A 24,279-nucleotide genomic window follows, 5' to 3' on the forward strand; every position below is an offset into this window, starting at 1 on the left:
ATCCAATTAATCCTGTTTAAAAAGTAATGATACAGTGATGTTATGTCTACCTGTCACCTTTAAAAGTGCTGATGTTGATCCTTTGTGGGTCTCAGTTCGATGTTTTGCACGTGTTGTCCCGTGGAACCTGCTTTGTGATGAAAACAGAAGTGTAATGAGTTTTAATAAAGATGGAACGATCGAGTGGCGCCCTCTGGCGGTTACTTTAGGGAACTACAGTCCCAAAACGTAGGTTTAAATGCCTTTTAAAGCTGCTGGCTATGCTTTTCATTTAAAATTGAAATAAATCATTTTATTTTACTACTCGATATGGTCTAAGGAATTTGTAAAGCGTTTCCTTTATTTATTTATTATAAAAAAACAAGGGAATTAAACGTGTCGCTTTTTTGAATGTACGATTCATTAACCTAGAGCAATTACTCCTGGGTTTGAGCTGAGTTTTCCAGATGTTGGGTTTAGGGTTTGGTGTTAGGTGAGGGGAATAAACATGTATTTATTATTATTTTTAGGGGTTCTAAAAATTTGTTAAAAAAAATTTTTGGGGTTAGGGATTAAGTGTGGTGGGCCACTAATCTCAGTTTATCGTACTCCTTTTAGGGTTTTTGGGGTTAGGGTTTATGAGGAGGTCAGGGGATTATATTTGTAGGATTATTTACTTATTATTTATTTCTAATCGTCGACGAGGACTATAATAAGTTTTGCATTATATGAGTCTTCTGCGTCCAGAAAAAGATCTTACTTAAGGAACGAACCAGGAAATGTAAGCCTGTCTAGGTCTCACATCGCCCAAAGAACCTGTCTAGGTTCGGTTCGTTTTCCCTTCCCGCCTATCCCCCACCGAGAACGGAAGAGGGAGAGACGGGAGGGAATGAAGATCTCCATCTGGGCGATTTTCTGGCCTGGATGTTGTAAGATCGTGCGCGTGAACATGGTATGTCAAGTCCGATGGCTCTGGCAGGGTTAGGTTTTTCGGAAAGTTACAACATCTCCCCCCTATTCGGAGCTCGTCCGAAAAGGTTTGGAATAGGGAGAATGAGGTGGGTGCACGGGCCGACGCATGTTAGACTATACCATGTCGCCTGTGATCGTCTCCCGTCTGGGAGCAGTGCCTTTATCGGCTTCAGGCCACGTAGATAATTTGTTTTTGTGTATTTCTGAGGAATCCTGTTTTTGCTTCAGATGTACATTATTTGTTCTTGTCTTTTCTTTATAACTTAGACTGTAGTTTGTTGTAATGTTTGTATATTGCTTTGTTTTGTATCTAGGAAGGATTTAAGGTAAATCTTGTATAGAGCTTTTTATTTAGATACTATGTCTATGGTGCTTGACTTTAGAATTAGCCAAGATACAGGTATATTTTAAAGAAGTCTAGGTTTCCTGACCTTAGGTTTAGGGGCAGGTTTAGGTTAAGTGTAGTGATTACTATTTGTCCCGATGGTGCCTGACTTTGGGGTTAGGGCAAGTTAAGGTAAGTGGTAGTTGGTTTTAATGTTTAAGAAGTACTGACCTTGGGTTTAGGGATTTGTATTTTAGATCCCGACTCTTTAGAGTTTGAATTTTGACCGTCTCGGTTTTGAAAAGTCTCACCGGCTCGTGTTGTGCGTACCATCTGGTTTTCCGTATAGTTACGCTACATCGGGCATTTTGCATATGCGTTTAAGCTCTGATTTATACTGTAGTTGTCAGAGTACTTCAGGGGATTTTACCTTAGCCGTCTCAGCGTTTAAAGCGTTTCTTGCTGTAGTTCTCAAAAACTTTTGGTTCAAAGGGGTTTTTCATTTTGAATCCTATCCCTCCAGAGGCATTCCTCACCAATGCGAGGGCAAATTTCAAGACACCTCGTCAGTAGTGCTTTCATCTCGAGTCATCAGGTGTTTCGGGCTTTCAGCACTATACACCTTCATCGAGATGTGCCCCGCCCGGGTGATCAATCCCGAGCGTGTGTCTTGTAGCCAATTACTATACAAGTGATCAGACTCTCAATTGGTGAGGTTGGAGTCTGAAATATAAATACCAGATTATTGCCTTATAGATAAAAGGTTATTTTGTGGATTCTAATAAGAGATTTCAACCTATATTGCATCTGGTTTTTATTAACTGTACTGTGCTGCGTCGCAGTGATGCACCTTTAATCCTGCTTTATACTATTTTAGGCAATATAAACCGTTTTTATTTTCTTAAAAATTGTTGTTTTGAGTTCACGTGTATCTTTGTTTTTTTATTATTATGTCTCTTATTTTGACAGATTTTTCATTAGGTGGTTTTGAATTATGTGTACGAGTTGGCTATACAAATAAACTTGCCTTGCCAATCTACAGTTTAAGACTCTGTTAATACGAGAAACTGATCCTGAGTGTCATGCTAAGCCACGTGCTATCGTATGCCTCGATCCAAATGATCATTTCCAAACGAAAATCCAATTAATCCTGTTTAAAAAGTAATGATACAGTGATGTTATGTCTACCTGTCACCTTTAAAAGTGCTGATGTTGATCCTTTGTGGGTCTCAGTTCGATGTTTTGCACGTGTTGTCCCGTGGAACCTGCTTTGTGATGAAAACAGAAGTGTAATGAGTTTTAATAAAGATGGAACGATCGAGTGGCGCCCTCTGGCGGTTACTTTAGGGAACTACAGTCCCAAAACGTAGGTTTAAATGCCTTTTAAAGCTGCTGGCTATGCTTTTCATTTAAAATTGAAATAAATCATTTTATTTTACTACTCGATATGGTCTAAGGAATTTGTAAAGCGTTTCCTTTATTTATTTATTATAAAAAAACAAGGGAATTAAACGTGTCGCTTTTTTGAATGTACGATTCATTAACCTAGAGCAATTACTCCTGGGTTTGAGCTGAGTTTTCCAGATGTTGGGTTTAGGGTTTGGTGTTAGGTGAGGGGAATAAACATGTATTTATTATTATTTTTAGGGGTTCTAAAAATTTGTTAAAAAAAATTTTTGGGGTTAGGGATTAAGTGTGGTGGGCCACTAATCTCAGTTTATCGTACTCCTTTTAGGGTTTTTGGGGTTAGGGTTTATGAGGAGGTCAGGGGATTATATTTGTAGGATTATTTACTTATTATTTATTTCTAATCGTCGACGAGGACTATAATAAGTTTTGCATTATATGAGTCTTCTGCGTCCAGAAAAAGATCTTACTTAAGGAACGAACCAGGAAATGTAAGCCTGTCTAGGTCTCACATCGCCCAAAGAACCTGTCTAGGTTCGGTTCGTTTTCCCTTCCCGCCTATCCCCCACCGAGAACGGAAGAGGGAGAGACGGGAGGGAATGAAGATCTCCATCTGGGCGATTTTCTGGCCTGGATGTTGTAAGATCGTGCGCGTGAACATGGTATGTCAAGTCCGATGGCTCTGGCAGGGTTAGGTTTTTCGGAAAGTTACAACATCTCCCCCCTATTCGGAGCTCGTCCGAAAAGGTTTGGAATAGGGAGAATGAGGTGGGTGCACGGGCCGACGCATGTTAGACTATACCATGTCGCCTGTGATCGTCTCCCGTCTGGGAGCAGTGCCTTTATCGGCTTCAGGCCACGTAGATAATTTGTTTTTGTGTATTTCTGAGGAATCCTGTTTTTGCTTCAGATGTACATTATTTGTTCTTGTCTTTTCTTTATAACTTAGACTGTAGTTTGTTGTAATGTTTGTATATTGCTTTGTTTTGTATCTAGGAAGGATTTAAGGTAAATCTTGTATAGAGCTTTTTATTTAGATACTATGTCTATGGTGCTTGACTTTAGAATTAGCCAAGATACAGGTATATTTTAAAGAAGTCTAGGTTTCCTGACCTTAGGTTTAGGGGCAGGTTTAGGTTAAGTGTAGTGATTACTATTTGTCCCGATGGTGCCTGACTTTGGGGTTAGGGCAAGTTAAGGTAAGTGGTAGTTGGTTTTAATGTTTAAGAAGTACTGACCTTGGGTTTAGGGATTTGTATTTTAGATCCCGACTCTTTAGAGTTTGAATTTTGACCGTCTCGGTTTTGAAAAGTCTCACCGGCTCGTGTTGTGCGTACCATCTGGTTTTCCGTATAGTTACGCTACATCGGGCATTTTGCATATGCGTTTAAGCTCTGATTTATACTGTAGTTGTCAGAGTACTTCAGGGGATTTTACCTTAGCCGTCTCAGCGTTTAAAGCGTTTCTTGCTGTAGTTCTCAAAAACTTTTGGTTCAAAGGGGTTTTTCATTTTGAATCCTATCCCTCCAGAGGCATTCCTCACCAATGCGAGGGCAAATTTCAAGACACCTCGTCAGTAGTGCTTTCATCTCGAGTCATCAGGTGTTTCGGGCTTTCAGCACTATACACCTTCATCGAGATGTGCCCCGCCCGGGTGATCAATCCCGAGCGTGTGTCTTGTAGCCAATTACTATACAAGTGATCAGACTCTCAATTGGTGAGGTTGGAGTCTGAAATATAAATACCAGATTATTGCCTTATAGATAAAAGGTTATTTTGTGGATTCTAATAAGAGATTTCAACCTATATTGCATCTGGTTTTTATTAACTGTACTGTGCTGCGTCGCAGTGATGCACCTTTAATCCTGCTTTATACTATTTTAGGCAATATAAACCGTTTTTATTTTCTTAAAAATTGTTGTTTTGAGTTCACGTGTATCTTTGTTTTTTTATTATTATGTCTCTTATTTTGACAGATTTTTCATTAGGTGGTTTTGAATTATGTGTACGAGTTGGCTATACAAATAAACTTGCCTTGCCAATCTACAGTTTAAGACTCTGTTAATACGAGAAACTGATCCTGAGTGTCATGCTAAGCCACGTGCTATCGTATGCCTCGATCCAAATGATCATTTCCAAACGAAAATCCAATTAATCCTGTTTAAAAAGTAATGATACAGTGATGTTATGTCTACCTGTCACCTTTAAAAGTGCTGATGTTGATCCTTTGTGGGTCTCAGTTCGATGTTTTGCACGTGTTGTCCCGTGGAACCTGCTTTGTGATGAAAACAGAAGTGTAATGAGTTTTAATAAAGATGGAACGATCGAGTGGCGCCCTCTGGCGGTTACTTTAGGGAACTACAGTCCCAAAACGTAGGTTTAAATGCCTTTTAAAGCTGCTGGCTATGCTTTTCATTTAAAATTGAAATAAATCATTTTATTTTACTACTCGATATGGTCTAAGGAATTTGTAAAGCGTTTCCTTTATTTATTTATTATAAAAAAACAAGGGAATTAAACGTGTCGCTTTTTTGAATGTACGATTCATTAACCTAGAGCAATTACTCCTGGGTTTGAGCTGAGTTTTCCAGATGTTGGGTTTAGGGTTTGGTGTTAGGTGAGGGGAATAAACATGTATTTATTATTATTTTTAGGGGTTCTAAAAATTTGTTAAAAAAAATTTTTGGGGTTAGGGATTAAGTGTGGTGGGCCACTAATCTCAGTTTATCGTACTCCTTTTAGGGTTTTTGGGGTTAGGGTTTATGAGGAGGTCAGGGGATTATATTTGTAGGATTATTTACTTATTATTTATTTCTAATCGTCGACGAGGACTATAATAAGTTTTGCATTATATGAGTCTTCTGCGTCCAGAAAAAGATCTTACTTAAGGAACGAACCAGGAAATGTAAGCCTGTCTAGGTCTCACATCGCCCAAAGAACCTGTCTAGGTTCGGTTCGTTTTCCCTTCCCGCCTATCCCCCACCGAGAACGGAAGAGGGAGAGACGGGAGGGAATGAAGATCTCCATCTGGGCGATTTTCTGGCCTGGATGTTGTAAGATCGTGCGCGTGAACATGGTATGTCAAGTCCGATGGCTCTGGCAGGGTTAGGTTTTTCGGAAAGTTACAACATCTCCCCCCTATTCGGAGCTCGTCCGAAAAGGTTTGGAATAGGGAGAATGAGGTGGGTGCACGGGCCGACGCATGTTAGACTATACCATGTCGCCTGTGATCGTCTCCCGTCTGGGAGCAGTGCCTTTATCGGCTTCAGGCCACGTAGATAATTTGTTTTTGTGTATTTCTGAGGAATCCTGTTTTTGCTTCAGATGTACATTATTTGTTCTTGTCTTTTCTTTATAACTTAGACTGTAGTTTGTTGTAATGTTTGTATATTGCTTTGTTTTGTATCTAGGAAGGATTTAAGGTAAATCTTGTATAGAGCTTTTTATTTAGATACTATGTCTATGGTGCTTGACTTTAGAATTAGCCAAGATACAGGTATATTTTAAAGAAGTCTAGGTTTCCTGACCTTAGGTTTAGGGGCAGGTTTAGGTTAAGTGTAGTGATTACTATTTGTCCCGATGGTGCCTGACTTTGGGGTTAGGGCAAGTTAAGGTAAGTGGTAGTTGGTTTTAATGTTTAAGAAGTACTGACCTTGGGTTTAGGGATTTGTATTTTAGATCCCGACTCTTTAGAGTTTGAATTTTGACCGTCTCGGTTTTGAAAAGTCTCACCGGCTCGTGTTGTGCGTACCATCTGGTTTTCCGTATAGTTACGCTACATCGGGCATTTTGCATATGCGTTTAAGCTCTGATTTATACTGTAGTTGTCAGAGTACTTCAGGGGATTTTACCTTAGCCGTCTCAGCGTTTAAAGCGTTTCTTGCTGTAGTTCTCAAAAACTTTTGGTTCAAAGGGGTTTTTCATTTTGAATCCTATCCCTCCAGAGGCATTCCTCACCAATGCGAGGGCAAATTTCAAGACACCTCGTCAGTAGTGCTTTCATCTCGAGTCATCAGGTGTTTCGGGCTTTCAGCACTATACACCTTCATCGAGATGTGCCCCGCCCGGGTGATCAATCCCGAGCGTGTGTCTTGTAGCCAATTACTATACAAGTGATCAGACTCTCAATTGGTGAGGTTGGAGTCTGAAATATAAATACCAGATTATTGCCTTATAGATAAAAGGTTATTTTGTGGATTCTAATAAGAGATTTCAACCTATATTGCATCTGGTTTTTATTAACTGTACTGTGCTGCGTCGCAGTGATGCACCTTTAATCCTGCTTTATACTATTTTAGGCAATATAAACCGTTTTTATTTTCTTAAAAATTGTTGTTTTGAGTTCACGTGTATCTTTGTTTTTTTATTATTATGTCTCTTATTTTGACAGATTTTTCATTAGGTGGTTTTGAATTATGTGTACGAGTTGGCTATACAAATAAACTTGCCTTGCCAATCTACAGTTTAAGACTCTGTTAATACGAGAAACTGATCCTGAGTGTCATGCTAAGCCACGTGCTATCGTATGCCTCGATCCAAATGATCATTTCCAAACGAAAATCCAATTAATCCTGTTTAAAAAGTAATGATACAGTGATGTTATGTCTACCTGTCACCTTTAAAAGTGCTGATGTTGATCCTTTGTGGGTCTCAGTTCGATGTTTTGCACGTGTTGTCCCGTGGAACCTGCTTTGTGATGAAAACAGAAGTGTAATGAGTTTTAATAAAGATGGAACGATCGAGTGGCGCCCTCTGGCGGTTACTTTAGGGAACTACAGTCCCAAAACGTAGGTTTAAATGCCTTTTAAAGCTGCTGGCTATGCTTTTCATTTAAAATTGAAATAAATCATTTTATTTTACTACTCGATATGGTCTAAGGAATTTGTAAAGCGTTTCCTTTATTTATTTATTATAAAAAAACAAGGGAATTAAACGTGTCGCTTTTTTGAATGTACGATTCATTAACCTAGAGCAATTACTCCTGGGTTTGAGCTGAGTTTTCCAGATGTTGGGTTTAGGGTTTGGTGTTAGGTGAGGGGAATAAACATGTATTTATTATTATTTTTAGGGGTTCTAAAAATTTGTTAAAAAAAATTTTTGGGGTTAGGGATTAAGTGTGGTGGGCCACTAATCTCAGTTTATCGTACTCCTTTTAGGGTTTTTGGGGTTAGGGTTTATGAGGAGGTCAGGGGATTATATTTGTAGGATTATTTACTTATTATTTATTTCTAATCGTCGACGAGGACTATAATAAGTTTTGCATTATATGAGTCTTCTGCGTCCAGAAAAAGATCTTACTTAAGGAACGAACCAGGAAATGTAAGCCTGTCTAGGTCTCACATCGCCCAAAGAACCTGTCTAGGTTCGGTTCGTTTTCCCTTCCCGCCTATCCCCCACCGAGAACGGAAGAGGGAGAGACGGGAGGGAATGAAGATCTCCATCTGGGCGATTTTCTGGCCTGGATGTTGTAAGATCGTGCGCGTGAACATGGTATGTCAAGTCCGATGGCTCTGGCAGGGTTAGGTTTTTCGGAAAGTTACAACATCTCCCCCCTATTCGGAGCTCGTCCGAAAAGGTTTGGAATAGGGAGAATGAGGTGGGTGCACGGGCCGACGCATGTTAGACTATACCATGTCGCCTGTGATCGTCTCCCGTCTGGGAGCAGTGCCTTTATCGGCTTCAGGCCACGTAGATAATTTGTTTTTGTGTATTTCTGAGGAATCCTGTTTTTGCTTCAGATGTACATTATTTGTTCTTGTCTTTTCTTTATAACTTAGACTGTAGTTTGTTGTAATGTTTGTATATTGCTTTGTTTTGTATCTAGGAAGGATTTAAGGTAAATCTTGTATAGAGCTTTTTATTTAGATACTATGTCTATGGTGCTTGACTTTAGAATTAGCCAAGATACAGGTATATTTTAAAGAAGTCTAGGTTTCCTGACCTTAGGTTTAGGGGCAGGTTTAGGTTAAGTGTAGTGATTACTATTTGTCCCGATGGTGCCTGACTTTGGGGTTAGGGCAAGTTAAGGTAAGTGGTAGTTGGTTTTAATGTTTAAGAAGTACTGACCTTGGGTTTAGGGATTTGTATTTTAGATCCCGACTCTTTAGAGTTTGAATTTTGACCGTCTCGGTTTTGAAAAGTCTCACCGGCTCGTGTTGTGCGTACCATCTGGTTTTCCGTATAGTTACGCTACATCGGGCATTTTGCATATGCGTTTAAGCTCTGATTTATACTGTAGTTGTCAGAGTACTTCAGGGGATTTTACCTTAGCCGTCTCAGCGTTTAAAGCGTTTCTTGCTGTAGTTCTCAAAAACTTTTGGTTCAAAGGGGTTTTTCATTTTGAATCCTATCCCTCCAGAGGCATTCCTCACCAATGCGAGGGCAAATTTCAAGACACCTCGTCAGTAGTGCTTTCATCTCGAGTCATCAGGTGTTTCGGGCTTTCAGCACTATACACCTTCATCGAGATGTGCCCCGCCCGGGTGATCAATCCCGAGCGTGTGTCTTGTAGCCAATTACTATACAAGTGATCAGACTCTCAATTGGTGAGGTTGGAGTCTGAAATATAAATACCAGATTATTGCCTTATAGATAAAAGGTTATTTTGTGGATTCTAATAAGAGATTTCAACCTATATTGCATCTGGTTTTTATTAACTGTACTGTGCTGCGTCGCAGTGATGCACCTTTAATCCTGCTTTATACTATTTTAGGCAATATAAACCGTTTTTATTTTCTTAAAAATTGTTGTTTTGAGTTCACGTGTATCTTTGTTTTTTTATTATTATGTCTCTTATTTTGACAGATTTTTCATTAGGTGGTTTTGAATTATGTGTACGAGTTGGCTATACAAATAAACTTGCCTTGCCAATCTACAGTTTAAGACTCTGTTAATACGAGAAACTGATCCTGAGTGTCATGCTAAGCCACGTGCTATCGTATGCCTCGATCCAAATGATCATTTCCAAACGAAAATCCAATTAATCCTGTTTAAAAAGTAATGATACAGTGATGTTATGTCTACCTGTCACCTTTAAAAGTGCTGATGTTGATCCTTTGTGGGTCTCAGTTCGATGTTTTGCACGTGTTGTCCCGTGGAACCTGCTTTGTGATGAAAACAGAAGTGTAATGAGTTTTAATAAAGATGGAACGATCGAGTGGCGCCCTCTGGCGGTTACTTTAGGGAACTACAGTCCCAAAACGTAGGTTTAAATGCCTTTTAAAGCTGCTGGCTATGCTTTTCATTTAAAATTGAAATAAATCATTTTATTTTACTACTCGATATGGTCTAAGGAATTTGTAAAGCGTTTCCTTTATTTATTTATTATAAAAAAACAAGGGAATTAAACGTGTCGCTTTTTTGAATGTACGATTCATTAACCTAGAGCAATTACTCCTGGGTTTGAGCTGAGTTTTCCAGATGTTGGGTTTAGGGTTTGGTGTTAGGTGAGGGGAATAAACATGTATTTATTATTATTTTTAGGGGTTCTAAAAATTTGTTAAAAAAAATTTTTGGGGTTAGGGATTAAGTGTGGTGGGCCACTAATCTCAGTTTATCGTACTCCTTTTAGGGTTTTTGGGGTTAGGGTTTATGAGGAGGTCAGGGGATTATATTTGTAGGATTATTTACTTATTATTTATTTCTAATCGTCGACGAGGACTATAATAAGTTTTGCATTATATGAGTCTTCTGCGTCCAGAAAAAGATCTTACTTAAGGAACGAACCAGGAAATGTAAGCCTGTCTAGGTCTCACATCGCCCAAAGAACCTGTCTAGGTTCGGTTCGTTTTCCCTTCCCGCCTATCCCCCACCGAGAACGGAAGAGGGAGAGACGGGAGGGAATGAAGATCTCCATCTGGGCGATTTTCTGGCCTGGATGTTGTAAGATCGTGCGCGTGAACATGGTATGTCAAGTCCGATGGCTCTGGCAGGGTTAGGTTTTTCGGAAAGTTACAACATCTCCCCCCTATTCGGAGCTCGTCCGAAAAGGTTTGGAATAGGGAGAATGAGGTGGGTGCACGGGCCGACGCATGTTAGACTATACCATGTCGCCTGTGATCGTCTCCCGTCTGGGAGCAGTGCCTTTATCGGCTTCAGGCCACGTAGATAATTTGTTTTTGTGTATTTCTGAGGAATCCTGTTTTTGCTTCAGATGTACATTATTTGTTCTTGTCTTTTCTTTATAACTTAGACTGTAGTTTGTTGTAATGTTTGTATATTGCTTTGTTTTGTATCTAGGAAGGATTTAAGGTAAATCTTGTATAGAGCTTTTTATTTAGATACTATGTCTATGGTGCTTGACTTTAGAATTAGCCAAGATACAGGTATATTTTAAAGAAGTCTAGGTTTCCTGACCTTAGGTTTAGGGGCAGGTTTAGGTTAAGTGTAGTGATTACTATTTGTCCCGATGGTGCCTGACTTTGGGGTTAGGGCAAGTTAAGGTAAGTGGTAGTTGGTTTTAATGTTTAAGAAGTACTGACCTTGGGTTTAGGGATTTGTATTTTAGATCCCGACTCTTTAGAGTTTGAATTTTGACCGTCTCGGTTTTGAAAAGTCTCACCGGCTCGTGTTGTGCGTACCATCTGGTTTTCCGTATAGTTACGCTACATCGGGCATTTTGCATATGCGTTTAAGCTCTGATTTATACTGTAGTTGTCAGAGTACTTCAGGGGATTTTACCTTAGCCGTCTCAGCGTTTAAAGCGTTTCTTGCTGTAGTTCTCAAAAACTTTTGGTTCAAAGGGGTTTTTCATTTTGAATCCTATCCCTCCAGAGGCATTCCTCACCAATGCGAGGGCAAATTTCAAGACACCTCGTCAGTAGTGCTTTCATCTCGAGTCATCAGGTGTTTCGGGCTTTCAGCACTATACACCTTCATCGAGATGTGCCCCGCCCGGGTGATCAATCCCGAGCGTGTGTCTTGTAGCCAATTACTATACAAGTGATCAGACTCTCAATTGGTGAGGTTGGAGTCTGAAATATAAATACCAGATTATTGCCTTATAGATAAAAGGTTATTTTGTGGATTCTAATAAGAGATTTCAACCTATATTGCATCTGGTTTTTATTAACTGTACTGTGCTGCGTCGCAGTGATGCACCTTTAATCCTGCTTTATACTATTTTAGGCAATATAAACCGTTTTTATTTTCTTAAAAATTGTTGTTTTGAGTTCACGTGTATCTTTGTTTTTTTATTATTATGTCTCTTATTTTGACAGATTTTTCATTAGGTGGTTTTGAATTATGTGTACGAGTTGGCTATACAAATAAACTTGCCTTGCCAATCTACAGTTTAAGACTCTGTTAATACGAGAAACTGATCCTGAGTGTCATGCTAAGCCACGTGCTATCGTATGCCTCGATCCAAATGATCATTTCCAAACGAAAATCCAATTAATCCTGTTTAAAAAGTAATGATACAGTGATGTTATGTCTACCTGTCACCTTTAAAAGTGCTGATGTTGATCCTTTGTGGGTCTCAGTTCGATGTTTTGCACGTGTTGTCCCGTGGAACCTGCTTTGTGATGAAAACAGAAGTGTAATGAGTTTTAATAAAGATGGAACGATCGAGTGGCGCCCTCTGGCGGTTACTTTAGGGAACTACAGTCCCAAAACGTAGGTTTAAATGCCTTTTAAAGCTGCTGGCTATGCTTTTCATTTAAAATTGAAATAAATCATTTTATTTTACTACTCGATATGGTCTAAGGAATTTGTAAAGCGTTTCCTTTATTTATTTATTATAAAAAAACAAGGGAATTAAACGTGTCGCTTTTTTGAATGTACGATTCATTAACCTAGAGCAATTACTCCTGGGTTTGAGCTGAGTTTTCCAGATGTTGGGTTTAGGGTTTGGTGTTAGGTGAGGGGAATAAACATGTATTTATTATTATTTTTAGGGGTTCTAAAAATTTGTTAAAAAAAATTTTTGGGGTTAGGGATTAAGTGTGGTGGGCCACTAATCTCAGTTTATCGTACTCCTTTTAGGGTTTTTGGGGTTAGGGTTTATGAGGAGGTCAGGGGATTATATTTGTAGGATTATTTACTTATTATTTATTTCTAATCGTCGACGAGGACTATAATAAGTTTTGCATTATATGAGTCTTCTGCGTCCAGAAAAAGATCTTACTTAAGGAACGAACCAGGAAATGTAAGCCTGTCTAGGTCTCACATCGCCCAAAGAACCTGTCTAGGTTCGGTTCGTTTTCCCTTCCCGCCTATCCCCCACCGAGAACGGAAGAGGGAGAGACGGGAGGGAATGAAGATCTCCATCTGGGCGATTTTCTGGCCTGGATGTTGTAAGATCGTGCGCTGTGAACATGGTATGTCAAGTCCGATGGCTCTGGCAGGGTTAGGTTTTTCGGAAAGTTACAACATCTCCCCCCTATTCGGAGCTCGTCCGAAAAGGTTTGGAATAGGGAGAATGAGGTGGGTGCACGGGCCGACGCATGTTAGACTATACCATGTCGCCTGTGATCGTCTCCCGTCTGGGAGCAGTGCCTTTATCGGCTTCAGGCCACGTAGATAATTTGTTTTTGTGTATTTCTGAGGAATCCTGTTTTTGCTTCAGATGTACATTATTTGTTCTTGTCTTTTCTTTATAACTTAGACTGTAGTTTGTTGTAATGTTTGTATATTGCTTTGTTTTGTATCTAGGAAGGATTTAAGGTAAATCTTGTATAGAGCTTTTTATTTAGATACTATGTCTATGGTGCTTGACTTTAGAATTAGCCAAGATACAGGTATATTTTAAAGAAGTCTAGGTTTCCTGACCTTAGGTTTAGGGGCAGGTTTAGGTTAAGTGTAGTGATTACTATTTGTCCCGATGGTGCCTGACTTTGGGGTTAGGGCAAGTTAAGGTAAGTGGTAGTTGGTTTTAATGTTTAAGAAGTACTGACCTTGGGTTTAGGGATTTGTATTTTAGATCCCGACTCTTTAGAGTTTGAATTTTGACCGTCTCGGTTTTGAAAAGTCTCACCGGCTCGTGTTGTGCGTACCATCTGGTTTTCCGTATAGTTACGCTACATCGGGCATTTTGCATATGCGTTTAAGCTCTGATTTATACTGTAGTTGTCAGAGTACTTCAGGGGATTTTACCTTAGCCGTCTCAGCGTTTAAAGCGTTTCTTGCTGTAGTTCTCAAAAACTTTTGGTTCAAAGGGGTTTTTCATTTTGAATCCTATCCCTCCAGAGGCATTCCTCACCAATGCGAGGGCAAATTTCAAGACACCTCGTCAGTAGTGCTTTCATCTCGAGTCATCAGGTGTTTCGGGCTTTCAGCACTATACACCTTCATCGAGATGTGCCCCGCCCGGGTGATCAATCCCGAGCGTGTGTCTTGTAGCCAATTACTATACAAGTGATCAGACTCTCAATTGGTGAGGTTGGAGTCTGAAATATAAATACCAGATTATTGCCTTATAGATAAAAGGTTATTTTGTGGATTCTAATAAGAGATTTCAACCTATATTGCATCTGGTTTTTATTAACTGTACTGTGCTGCGTCGCAGTGATGCACCTTTAATCCTGCTTTATACTATTTTAGGCAATATAAACCGTTTTTATTTTCTTAAAAATTGTTGTTTTGAGTTCACGTGTATCTTTGTTTTTTTATTATTATGTCTCTTATTTTGACAGATTTTTCATTAGGTGGTTTTGAATTATGTGTACGAGTTGGCTATACAAATAAACTTGCCTTGCCAATCTACAGTTTAAGACTCTGTTAATACGAGAAACTGATCCTGAGTGTCATGCTAAGCCACGTGCTATCGTATGCCTCGATCCAAATGATCATTTCCAAACGAAAATCCAATTAATCCTGTTTAAAAAGTAATGATACAGTGATGTTATGTCTACCTGTCACCTTTAAAAGTGCTGATGTTGATCCTTTGTGGGTCTCAGTTCGATGTTTTGCACGTGTTGTCCCGTGGAACCTGCTTTGTGATGAAAACAGAAGTGTAATGAGTTTTAATAAAGATGGAACGATCGAGTGGCGCCCTCTGGCGGTTACTTTAGGGAACTACAGTCCCAAAACGTAGGTTTAAATGCCTTTTAAAGCTGCTGGCTATGCTTTTCATTTAAAATTGAAATAAATCATTTTATTTTACTACTCGATATGGTCTAAGGAATTTGTAAAGCGTTTCCTTTATTTATTTATTATAAAAAAACAAGGGAATTAAACGTGTCGCTTTTTTGAATGTACGATTCATTAACCTAGAGCAATTACTCCTGGGTTTGAGCTGAGTTTTCCAGATGTTGGGTTTAGGGTTTGGTGTTAGGTGAGGGGAATAAACATGTATTTATTATTATTTTTAGGGGTTCTAAAAATTTGTTAAAAAAAATTTTTGGGGTTAGGGATTAAGTGTGGTGGGCCACTAATCTCAGTTTATCGTACTCCTTTTAGGGTTTTTGGGGTTAGGGTTTATGAGGAGGTCAGGGGATTATATTTGTAGGATTATTTACTTATTATTTATTTCTAATCGTCGACGAGGACTATAATAAGTTTTGCATTATATGAGTCTTCTGCGTCCAGAAAAAGATCTTACTTAAGGAACGAACCAGGAAATGTAAGCCTGTCTAGGTCTCACATCGCCCAAAGAACCTGTCTAGGTTCGGTTCGTTTTCCCTTCCCGCCTATCCCCCACCGAGAACGGAAGAGGGAGAGACGGGAGGGAATGAAGATCTCCATCTGGGCGATTTTCTGGCCTGGATGTTGTAAGATCGTGCGCGTGAACATGGTATGTCAAGTCCGATGGCTCTGGCAGGGTTAGGTTTTTCGGAAAGTTACAACATCTCCCCCCTATTCGGAGCTCGTCCGAAAAGGTTTGGAATAGGGAGAATGAGGTGGGTGCACGGGCCGACGCATGTTAGACTATACCATGTCGCCTGTGATCGTCTCCCGTCTGGGAGCAGTGCCTTTATCGGCTTCAGGCCACGTAGATAATTTGTTTTTGTGTATTTCTGAGGAATCCTGTTTTTGCTTCAGATGTACATTATTTGTTCTTGTCTTTTCTTTATAACTTAGACTGTAGTTTGTTGTAATGTTTGTATATTGCTTTGTTTTGTATCTAGGAAGGATTTAAGGTAAATCTTGTATAGAGCTTTTTATTTAGATACTATGTCTATGGTGCTTGACTTTAGAATTAGCCAAGATACAGGTATATTTTAAAGAAGTCTAGGTTTCCTGACCTTAGGTTTAGGGGCAGGTTTAGGTTAAGTGTAGTGATTACTATTTGTCCCGATGGTGCCTGACTTTGGGGTTAGGGCAAGTTAAGGTAAGTGGTAGTTGGTTTTAATGTTTAAGAAGTACTGACCTTGGGTTTAGGGATTTGTATTTTAGATCCCGACTCTTTAGAGTTTGAATTTTGACCGTCTCGGTTTTGAAAAGTCTCACCGGCTCGTGTTGTGCGTACCATCTGGTTTTCCGTATAGTTACGCTACATCGGGCATTTTGCATATGCGTTTAAGCTCTGATTTATACTGTAGTTGTCAGAGTACTTCAGGGGATTTTACCTTAGCCGTCTCAGCGTTTAAAGCGTTTCTTGCTGTAGTTCTCAAAAACTTTTGGTTCAAAGGGGTTTTTCATTTTGAATCCTATCCCTCCAGAGGCATTCCTCACCAATGCGAGGGCAAATTTCAAGACACCTCGTCAGTAGTGCTTTCATCTCGAGTCATCAGGTGTTTCGGGCTTTCAGCACTATACACCTTCATCGAGATGTGCCCCGCCCGGGTGATCAATCCCGAGCGTGTGTCTTGTAGCCAATTACTATACAAGTGATCAGACTCTCAATTGGTGAGGTTGGAGTCTGAAATATAAATACCAGATTATTGCCTTATAGATAAAAGGTTATTTTGTGGATTCTAATAAGAGATTTCAACCTATATTGCATCTGGTTTTTATTAACTGTACTGTGCTGCGTCGCAGTGATGCACCTTTAATCCTGCTTTATACTATTTTAGGCAATATAAACCGTTTTTATTTTCTTAAAAATTGTTGTTTTGAGTTCACGTGTATCTTTGTTTTTTTATTATTATGTCTCTTATTTTGACAGATTTTTCATTAGGTGGTTTTGAATTATGTGTACGAGTTGGCTATACAAATAAACTTGCCTTGCCAATCTACAGTTTAAGACTCTGTTAATACGAGAAACTGATCCTGAGTGTCATGCTAAGCCACGTGCTATCGTATGCCTCGATCCAAATGATCATTTCCAAACGAAAATCCAATTAATCCTGTTTAAAAAGTAATGATACAGTGATGTTATGTCTACCTGTCACCTTTAAAAGTGCTGATGTTGATCCTTTGTGGGTCTCAGTTCGATGTTTTGCACGTGTTGTCCCGTGGAACCTGCTTTGTGATGAAAACAGAAGTGTAATGAGTTTTAATAAAGATGGAACGATCGAGTGGCGCCCTCTGGCGGTTACTTTAGGGAACTACAGTCCCAAAACGTAGGTTTAAATGCCTTTTAAAGCTGCTGGCTATGCTTTTCATTTAAAATTGAAATAAATCATTTTATTTTACTACTCGATATGGTCTAAGGAATTTGTAAAGCGTTTCCTTTATTTATTTATTATAAAAAAACAAGGGAATTAAACGTGTCGCTTTTTTGAATGTACGATTCATTAACCTAGAGCAATTACTCCTGGGTTTGAGCTGAGTTTTCCAGATGTTGGGTTTAGGGTTTGGTGTTAGGTGAGGGGAATAAACATGTATTTATTATTATTTTTAGGGGTTCTAAAAATTTGTTAAAAAAAATTTTTGGGGTTAGGGATTAAGTGTGGTGGGCCACTAATCTCAGTTTATCGTACTCCTTTTAGGGTTTTTGGGGTTAGGGTTTATGAGGAGGTCAGGGGATTATATTTGTAGGATTATTTACTTATTATTTATTTCTAATCGTCGACGAGGACTATAATAAGTTTTGCATTATATGAGTCTTCTGCGTCCAGAAAAAGATCTTACTTAAGGAACGAACCAGGAAATGTAAGCCTGTCTAGGTCTCACATCGCCCAAAGAACCTGTCTAGGTTCGGTTCGTTTTCCCTTCCCGCCTATCCCCCACCGAGAACGGAAGAGGGAGAGACGGGAGGGAATGAAGATCTCCATCTGGGCGATTTTCTGGCCTGGATGTTGTAAGATCGTGCGCGTGAACATGGTATGTCAAGTCCGATGGCTCTGGCAGGGTTAGGTTTTTCGGAAAGTTACAACATCTCCCCCCTATTCGGAGCTCGTCCGAAAAGGTTTGGAATAGGGAGAATGAGGTGGGTGCACGGGCCGACGCATGTTAGACTATACCATGTCGCCTGTGATCGTCTCCCGTCTGGGAGCAGTGCCTTTATCGGCTTCAGGCCACGTAGATAATTTGTTTTTGTGTATTTCTGAGGAATCCTGTTTTTGCTTCAGATGTACATTATTTGTTCTTGTCTTTTCTTTATAACTTAGACTGTAGTTTGTTGTAATGTTTGTATATTGCTTTGTTTTGTATCTAGGAAGGATTTAAGGTAAATCTTGTATAGAGCTTTTTATTTAGATACTATGTCTATGGTGCTTGACTTTAGAATTAGCCAAGATACAGGTATATTTTAAAGAAGTCTAGGTTTCCTGACCTTAGGTTTAGGGGCAGGTTTAGGTTAAGTGTAGTGATTACTATTTGTCCCGATGGTGCCTGACTTTGGGGTTAGGGCAAGTTAAGGTAAGTGGTAGTTGGTTTTAATGTTTAAGAAGTACTGACCTTGGGTTTAGGGATTTGTATTTTAGATCCCGACTCTTTAGAGTTTGAATTTTGACCGTCTCGGTTTTGAAAAGTCTCACCGGCTCGTGTTGTGCGTACCATCTGGTTTTCCGTATAGTTACGCTACATCGGGCATTTTGCATATGCGTTTAAGCTCTGATTTATACTGTAGTTGTCAGAGTACTTCAGGGGATTTTACCTTAGCCGTCTCAGCGTTTAAAGCGTTTCTTGCTGTAGTTCTCAAAAACTTTTGGTTCAAAGGGGTTTTTCATTTTGAATCCTATCCCTCCAGAGGCATTCCTCACCAATGCGAGGGCAAATTTCAAGACACCTCGTCAGTAGTGCTTTCATCTCGAGTCATCAGGTGTTTCGGGCTTTCAGCACTATACACCTTCATCGAGATGTGCCCCGCCCGGGTGATCAATCCCGAGCGTGTGTCTTGTAGCCAATTACTATACAAGTGATCAGACTCTCAATTGGTGAGGTTGGAGTCTGAAATATAAATACCAGATTATTGCCTTATAGATAAAAGGTTATTTTGTGGATTCTAATAAGAGATTTCAACCTATATTGCATCTGGTTTTTATTAACTGTACTGTGCTGCGTCGCAGTGATGCACCTTTAATCCTGCTTTATACTATTTTAGGCAATATAAACCGTTTTTATTTTCTTAAAAATTGTTGTTTTGAGTTCACGTGTATCTTTGTTTTTTTATTATTATGTCTCTTATTTTGACAGATTTTTCATTAGGTGGTTTTGAATTATGTGTACGAGTTGGCTATACAAATAAACTTGCCTTGCCAATCTACAGTTTAAGACTCTGTTAATACGAGAAACTGATCCTGAGTGTCATGCTAAGCCACGTGCTATCGTATGCCTCGATCCAAATGATCATTTCCAAACGAAAATCCAATTAATCCTGTTTAAAAAGTAATGATACAGTGATGTTATGTCTACCTGTCACCTTTAAAAGTGCTGATGTTGATCCTTTGTGGGTCTCAGTTCGATGTTTTGCACGTGTTGTCCCGTGGAACCTGCTTTGTGATGAAAACAGAAGTGTAATGAGTTTTAATAAAGATGGAACGATCGAGTGGCGCCCTCTGGCGGTTACTTTAGGGAACTACAGTCCCAAAACGTAGGTTTAAATGCCTTTTAAAGCTGCTGGCTATGCTTTTCATTTAAAATTGAAATAAATCATTTTATTTTACTACTCGATATGGTCTAAGGAATTTGTAAAGCGTTTCCTTTATTTATTTATTATAAAAAAACAAGGGAATTAAACGTGTCGCTTTTTTGAATGTACGATTCATTAACCTAGAGCAATTACTCCTGGGTTTGAGCTGAGTTTTCCAGATGTTGGGTTTAGGGTTTGGTGTTAGGTGAGGGGAATAAACATGTATTTATTATTATTTTTAGGGGTTCTAAAAATTTGTTAAAAAAAATTTTTGGGGTTAGGGATTAAGTGTGGTGGGCCACTAATCTCAGTTTATCGTACTCCTTTTAGGGTTTTTGGGGTTAGGGTTTATGAGGAGGTCAGGGGATTATATTTGTAGGATTATTTACTTATTATTTATTTCTAATCGTCGACGAGGACTATAATAAGTTTTGCATTATATGAGTCTTCTGCGTCCAGAAAAAGATCTTACTTAAGGAACGAACCAGGAAATGTAAGCCTGTCTAGGTCTCACATCGCCCAAAGAACCTGTCTAGGTTCGGTTCGTTTTCCCTTCCCGCCTATCCCCCACCGAGAACGGAAGAGGGAGAGACGGGAGGGAATGAAGATCTCCATCTGGGCGATTTTCTGGCCTGGATGTTGTAAGATCGTGCGCGTGAACATGGTATGTCAAGTCCGATGGCTCTGGCAGGGTTAGGTTTTTCGGAAAGTTACAACATCTCCCCCCTATTCGGAGCTCGTCCGAAAAGGTTTGGAATAGGGAGAATGAGGTGGGTGCACGGGCCGACGCATGTTAGACTATACCATGTCGCCTGTGATCGTCTCCCGTCTGGGAGCAGTGCCTTTATCGGCTTCAGGCCACGTAGATAATTTGTTTTTGTGTATTTCTGAGGAATCCTGTTTTTGCTTCAGATGTACATTATTTGTTCTTGTCTTTTCTTTATAACTTAGACTGTAGTTTGTTGTAATGTTTGTATATTGCTTTGTTTTGTATCTAGGAAGGATTTAAGGTAAATCTTGTATAGAGCTTTTTATTTAGATACTATGTCTATGGTGCTTGACTTTAGAATTAGCCAAGATACAGGTATATTTTAAAGAAGTCTAGGTTTCCTGACCTTAGGTTTAGGGGCAGGTTTAGGTTAAGTGTAGTGATTACTATTTGTCCCGATGGTGCCTGACTTTGGGGTTAGGGCAAGTTAAGGTAAGTGGTAGTTGGTTTTAATGTTTAAGAAGTACTGACCTTGGGTTTAGGGATTTGTATTTTAGATCCCGACTCTTTAGAGTTTGAATTTTGACCGTCTCGGTTTTGAAAAGTCTCACCGGCTCGTGTTGTGCGTACCATCTGGTTTTCCGTATAGTTACGCTACATCGGGCATTTTGCATATGCGTTTAAGCTCTGATTTATACTGTAGTTGTCAGAGTACTTCAGGGGATTTTACCTTAGCCGTCTCAGCGTTTAAAGCGTTTCTTGCTGTAGTTCTCAAAAACTTTTGGTTCAAAGGGGTTTTTCATTTTGAATCCTATCCCTCCAGAGGCATTCCTCACCAATGCGAGGGCAAATTTCAAGACACCTCGTCAGTAGTGCTTTCATCTCGAGTCATCAGGTGTTTCGGGCTTTCAGCACTATACACCTTCATCGAGATGTGCCCCGCCCGGGTGATCAATCCCGAGCGTGTGTCTTGTAGCCAATTACTATACAAGTGATCAGACTCTCAATTGGTGAGGTTGGAGTCTGAAATATAAATACCAGATTATTGCCTTATAGATAAAAGGTTATTTTGTGGATTCTAATAAGAGATTTCAACCTATATTGCATCTGGTTTTTATTAACTGTACTGTGCTGCGTCGCAGTGATGCACCTTTAATCCTGCTTTATACTATTTTAGGCAATATAAACCGTTTTTATTTTCTTAAAAATTGTTGTTTTGAGTTCACGTGTATCTTTGTTTTTTTATTATTATGTCTCTTATTTTGACAGATTTTTCATTAGGTGGTTTTGAATTATGTGTACGAGTTGGCTATACAAATAAACTTGCCTTGCCAATCTACAGTTTAAGACTCTGTTAATACGAGAAACTGATCCTGAGTGTCATGCTAAGCCACGTGCTATCGTATGCCTCGATCCAAATGATCATTTCCAAACGAAAATCCAATTAATCCTGTTTAAAAAGTAATGATACAGTGATGTTATGTCTACCTGTCACCTTTAAAAGTGCTGATGTTGATCCTTTGTGGGTCTCAGTTCGATGTTTTGCACGTGTTGTCCCGTGGAACCTGCTTTGTGATGAAAACAGAAGTGTAATGAGTTTTAATAAAGATGGAACGATCGAGTGGCGCCCTCTGGCGGTTACTTTAGGGAACTACAGTCCCAAAACGTAGGTTTAAATGCCTTTTAAAGCTGCTGGCTATGCTTTTCATTTAAAATTGAAATAAATCATTTTATTTTACTACTCGATATGGTCTAAGGAATTTGTAAAGCGTTTCCTTTATTTATTTATTATAAAAAAACAAGGGAATTAAACGTGTCGCTTTTTTGAATGTACGATTCATTAACCTAGAGCAATTACTCCTGGGTTTGAGCTGAGTTTTCCAGATGTTGGGTTTAGGGTTTGGTGTTAGGTGAGGGGAATAAACATGTATTTATTATTATTTTTAGGGGTTCTAAAAATTTGTTAAAAAAAATTTTTGGGGTTAGGGATTAAGTGTGGTGGGCCACTAATCTCAGTTTATCGTACTCCTTTTAGGGTTTTTGGGGTTAGGGTTTATGAGGAGGTCAGGGGATTATATTTGTAGGATTATTTACTTATTATTTATTTCTAATCGTCGACGAGGACTATAATAAGTTTTGCATTATATGAGTCTTCTGCGTCCAGAAAAAGATCTTACTTAAGGAACGAACCAGGAAATGTAAGCCTGTCTAGGTCTCACATCGCCCAAAGAACCTGTCTAGGTTCGGTTCGTTTTCCCTTCCCGCCTATCCCCCACCGAGAACGGAAGAGGGAGAGACGGGAGGGAATGAAGATCTCCATCTGGGCGATTTTCTGGCCTGGATGTTGTAAGATCGTGCGCTGTGAACATGGTATGTCAAGTCCGATGGCTCTGGCAGGGTTAGGTTTTTCGGAAAGTTACAACATCTCCCCCCTATTCGGAGCTCGTCCGAAAAGGTTTGGAATAGGGAGAATGAGGTGGGTGCACGGGCCGACGCATGTTAGACTATACCATGTCGCCTGTGATCGTCTCCCGTCTGGGAGCAGTGCCTTTATCGGCTTCAGGCCACGTAGATAATTTGTTTTTGTGTATTTCTGAGGAATCCTGTTTTTGCTTCAGATGTACATTATTTGTTCTTGTCTTTTCTTTATAACTTAGACTGTAGTTTGTTGTAATGTTTGTATATTGCTTTGTTTTGTATCTAGGAAGGATTTAAGGTAAATCTTGTATAGAGCTTTTTATTTAGATACTATGTCTATGGTGCTTGACTTTAGAATTAGCCAAGATACAGGTATATTTTAAAGAAGTCTAGGTTTCCTGACCTTAGGTTTAGGGGCAGGTTTAGGTTAAGTGTAGTGATTACTATTTGTCCCGATGGTGCCTGACTTTGGGGTTAGGGCAAGTTAAGGTAAGTGGTAGTTGGTTTTAATGTTTAAGAAGTACTGACCTTGGGTTTAGGGATTTGTATTTTAGATCCCGACTCTTTAGAGTTTGAATTTTGACCGTCTCGGTTTTGAAAAGTCTCACCGGCTCGTGTTGTGCGTACCATCTGGTTTTCCGTATAGTTACGCTACATCGGGCATTTTGCATATGCGTTTAAGCTCTGATTTATACTGTAGTTGTCAGAGTACTTCAGGGGATTTTACCTTAGCCGTCTCAGCGTTTAAAGCGTTTCTTGCTGTAGTTCTCAAAAACTTTTGGTTCAAAGGGGTTTTTCATTTTGAATCCTATCCCTCCAGAGGCATTCCTCACCAATGCGAGGGCAAATTTCAAGACACCTCGTCAGTAGTGCTTTCATCTCGAGTCATCAGGTGTTTCGGGCTTTCAGCACTATACACCTTCATCGAGATGTGCCCCGCCCGGGTGATCAATCCCGAGCGTGTGTCTTGTAGCCAATTACTATACAAGTGATCAGACTCTCAATTGGTGAGGTTGGAGTCTGAAATATAAATACCAGATTATTGCCTTATAGATAAAAGGTTATTTTGTGGATTCTAATAAGAGATTTCAACCTATATTGCATCTGGTTTTTATTAACTGTACTGTGCTGCGTCGCAGTGATGCACCTTTAATCCTGCTTTATACTATTTTAGGCAATATAAACCGTTTTTATTTTCTTAAAAATTGTTGTTTTGAGTTCACGTGTATCTTTGTTTTTTTATTATTATGTCTCTTATTTTGACAGATTTTTCATTAGGTGGTTTTGAATTATGTGTACGAGTTGGCTATACAAATAAACTTGCCTTGCCAATCTACAGTTTAAGACTCTGTTAATACGAGAAACTGATCCTGAGTGTCATGCTAAGCCACGTGCTATCGTATGCCTCGATCCAAATGATCATTTCCAAACGAAAATCCAATTAATCCTGTTTAAAAAGTAATGATACAGTGATGTTATGTCTACCTGTCACCTTTAAAAGTGCTGATGTTGATCCTTTGTGGGTCTCAGTTCGATGTTTTGCACGTGTTGTCCCGTGGAACCTGCTTTGTG

This window comes from Paramisgurnus dabryanus, chromosome 2, assembly GCF_030506205.2.
Source record: "Paramisgurnus dabryanus chromosome 2, PD_genome_1.1, whole genome shotgun sequence".
In the NCBI taxonomy this organism is placed as follows: Eukaryota; Metazoa; Chordata; class Actinopteri; order Cypriniformes; family Cobitidae; genus Paramisgurnus; species Paramisgurnus dabryanus.